We start from the raw sequence: 4,090 nt of genomic DNA, 5'->3' as shown, positions 1-4,090 counted from the left end.
GCTTAGATCACTATGTGATATTATTATTAATATCTGATCTGATCCTATACATATTATTAGAAATGATATTCTACATATAGAACTATAGGTTACAGATGTCTACACCTTATAAACCCGATATATTTAATTAAGAAAGTTATTGATCGGAATTTGGCTTTACCTGTTTTCTTAGAATTCCTGTTTAATAGGATGATTGACTTTTCCTTTCCACATTATAACCATAAACCCGTCAGATATGGGTCGTAACGAACTGAGACTAACTTCTCCTGAGCAATGATAAAAGTTAAAGAATTGGCAAACAGTTGTTAAAAGTTATTTAACAACATGCGACATTTAAAAGGGTTTTTTCGATCTAATCTCATACAAACTAAACTTTTTTACAATATCGACATATTATTCTTTTGATTTTATTAGGCGTATCAATTAAAATTCATGTTATAACACAGTTATGTTGTAAAATATATATTTAATATTATTAAAAGTCAGGATCAATTGTTTTAAAGGCAGGACCAAATCTAGCCTTGAAGAAAGCTCTAAGTTCATCCTTAACACTATGCAAACAATCATCACTAGCAGAGACCTATGAAAACACATAAAATCAAACTCAATAAAAATGTTATAACAATGTTTTACATCGCACTTACCAAAGCCTTTGGCAACAGTGTATCCTCAATGAAGCTTTCCATATTTAAGTGAACACCTTTTTTAAAAACGGGCATACCATTTTCTACTCTCTCAACATATTTTGCCGAGGCAACTTCCAATTCCTTAATTAGTTCATCTTTAATTTGGTTAAAGCATTCTGAATCAATGTGGGCCTAAGAATACCATTATATATTACTTAAATAAAAATGGTCTTATATTTAATTGCAACTCACAGCCTCATCATCTATAACTAAATCAATGAGTTTGTGGGTGTCTTCAAATAGATCAGCATTTACGAAGGCAGTTGACAATATTACGCCAAAAATAATTGCAATTTGAAATTTCATTTTGTTATTACTTCAGCAAATGTCAGGCTCTCATTAACTGATGTTGCTTTGAAAACGGCTCAGCAATTTATATGTGTGCGGAGTATTATTTCTATCGATTAATAAAAAAATTATATTACTCTATTGATGAATTCTTGTCAATAACTTCTTGCAAATATTAATTTACTTTGCTGTTGATTACTCAAAATTTGTATTGATTAGTACATTATTTGCAATGCAAATACAGCTTTATAACATTTTTTGGAGCAAAGAGCAAATTATATTTCAAATTGTGTGTAAATAATAAGATTTACCTCGTACCCATTTGACGAATTTTCTGGAAATTATGTCCAGCTCCAGTCTTCTGCCCACTTTATACTTATGTCCATGTATTATTGCAAAGGAAGTATAGTTCGCATTTATAATCAGAATAAGATGAAATTAGGCACTGCTAATTTAATTGTCCAAGGGCTAACCCTATTGAAATTGGGTAAAATCATGGAAGATTTCGATGGTTCTCCCATATATTATTTCCAGATTCCGACGAATTTTGTGCACAGCGTTCCAATCTCGAATGCGGTGTAGTAATTTTTTTTTTAAGGAACCCCCCCCCCCCCCTTTCAATTTTGAAGTCAATTTTTTTATATCCTTCACCACACCACATATGTTTGTAACAGGCAATATTAATCGAGATAGACCCATGTTTCCTTTTGAGAATATGCATAGAACCACTTTCTAAGTCGATTTATGCATGTACGTCCGTCCGTCTGTCTGTCTGTCCATGTTAAATTGTAAACAAAGTACAGGTCGCATTTATGATCCGAATTGGACGAAATTTGGCATTTCCAAATTCCCATAGGAAATTGGGAAAAATCGGTTCAGATTTAGATATAGCTCCCATATATATATTTAACCGATTTAATGTATACGGTCCCTATATATCTTTCGATTTGCACGAAATTTTGTACAGCCTACTCATTTAGGTCTAGAATGATGTCTGCCAAGTTTCGTAAAAATCGGTCCAGATTTAGATATAGCTCCCATATATAGTTTCGTCCGATTTCATGTAAATGGTGCCCCAAAGTTCCTATATATCTTTTGATTTGCACGAAATTTGTGCATAACGTACTGAATTAAGCCTAGAGCGATGTCTGCCAAGTTTCGAGAAAATCGGTCCAGATTTAGATATAGCTCTCATATATAGTTTCGTCCGATTTCATGTAAATGGTGCCCCGAAGTCCCTATATATCTTTTGATTTGCACGAAATTTGGCATAACGTACTGAATTGAGCCTAGAATGATGTCTAATAACTTTCGAGAAAATCGGTTTAGATTTAGATATAGCTCCCATATATAGTTTCGTCCGATTTCATGTAAATGGTGCACCAAAGTCCCTATATAGCCTTCGATTTGCACGAAATTTGGCATAATGTACTTAATTTAGCCTAGAATGATGTCTGCCAAGCTTCATGAAAATCGGTCATGATTTAGATATAACTCCCATATATACTTTCGTCCGATTTCATGTAAATGGTGCTCTAAAGTCCCTATATATCTTTCGATTTGCACGAAATTTGGTACAGCCTAATCATTTAGGTCTAGAATTATGTCTGCCAAGTTTCGTGAAAATCGGCCCAGATTTAGATAGATATAGCACCCTTTTATTATAGATTGATTTTAAGTAATTGACGCACCAATGAACCAATAGGAACAAAACGTTCTGAAATTAGTATAACCTAACATGTGACAAGTTTGTTTGAAATCGCTCAATATTTGGATGGACCTTCCATATCAACATTGGATGGACCTTCCCGATTTCAACTAAATTGTGCATCAAACTCCTCATATTAGTCAGATGGACATCAAAGTTTGCACATCGTACAAAATTGAGTATAAAATTATATAGTTGCGTTTTCTAGAATTACAGACATAGCCCAACGGATAACCTATTTATATTTGTTTGAAGTCGATTTACATACTTTATGGATAGATCTAGGTAGATGCACATTTAGATAAATATCACATATTTTATTTCATCCAATTTCATGCTTATAGTCCTCTTTAATATACCCATAGTGGTGAAGGGTATCATATAGTCGGCCCCGTCCGACTTTACTACTTTCCTTACTGGTTTTTTTGATTTAATTCGAATCTACACTAATTCAAGAATGCCCTAACAAAATTTCAAATGAAAATCTCAAGGACTCTTGAAAATATAGCCGATTTATTGCGTCAACATCAAGTGACGGCTAAAGGGCTTCTCAAACTTTAAACGCCTTTTTCTATTTTGCGAATGGCGGGCACGATACCTCAAAAACGAATAACTCAATCGATTCCAAATTTTTACACGTTTCTCTGTGAGTGTATAGCTATCGTATGAACTAGGATAAAGCCAATCGGTGGAGATCTTCCTTATTTTTTAACTTGGGTTTTGGTCAAAAATCGGCGATTTTCCAAAAATATTTTTTCAAAGGTCCGCCATTTTGTTAATTTTAGAGCGAAGTCAATAGTTCATACGAGAGCCAGACATGTACTCTTTCTGACACCGTTGGAATTTTTGGATTCCGATGTTCCAGTGAGGACTTATCATGCCCGCCATCAAAATTAAGGACTCTTCTTTAATTACAAAAAACAATAACAAAAATTTTTTGTAAATTATTTTTTTCTCTTTTAAATCTTCAAATATATATATATATATATATATATGCACGGTTACAAACCTTAACAAGCATTGGTATTGATTAACCAGCCCATTGAAAATCTTGAAAAATTAAAATCGAGAATGGGTGGGGTTCCCTTAAATCGATCAAATCAATATAAAAGTTAAAAACACACACATAAAATTCAGAAAAATGCACGAAATCTTCTGTTTGGGGTTTTCATATACTCACCAAATTCTTTCATTCCCCAATAAGATTTTTCCAACCGAGACTACCATCACTTCGATGGTCTTGGGTGAAATTATGGTAATTTTATTTTATGTAAAATTGAAACTTCAGTAGTGTTGGCGGTTTATTTGGGATACCATTTGTATTTTGTTTTTGCCAAATAGTCAGGCTGAATCCCAGTTTGTTGTTTTTATAAAAAAACAACTATTTATTAGTGGGGAATGTATGGCA

General features: G+C 33.2%; 1 long non-coding RNA gene across 1 annotated transcript; it reads right to left on the bottom strand.

The window, feature by feature from the left end:
• Positions 1-469: 469 nt before the first annotated feature.
• LOC133322720 (uncharacterized) lies at positions 470-953 on the bottom strand. Its single transcript, XR_009754061.1, has 3 exons — positions 879-953; positions 645-818; positions 470-580 (listed from the first exon to the last, which is right to left on the bottom strand). It is a non-coding gene; the product is annotated as an uncharacterized LOC133322720 (long non-coding RNA).
• Positions 954-4,090: the final 3,137 nt, after the last annotated feature.

The sequence above is a fragment of the Musca vetustissima genome, unplaced genomic scaffold (assembly GCF_032173495.1).
Source record: "Musca vetustissima isolate MV318-11 ecotype Yass unplaced genomic scaffold, APGP_CSIRO_Mvet_v1 utg11599, whole genome shotgun sequence".
NCBI lineage: Eukaryota > Metazoa > Arthropoda > Insecta > Diptera > Muscidae > Musca > Musca vetustissima.
The sequence above is the reverse complement of the archived record's forward strand: the minus strand, read 5'-3'. Positions and strand labels throughout refer to the sequence as shown.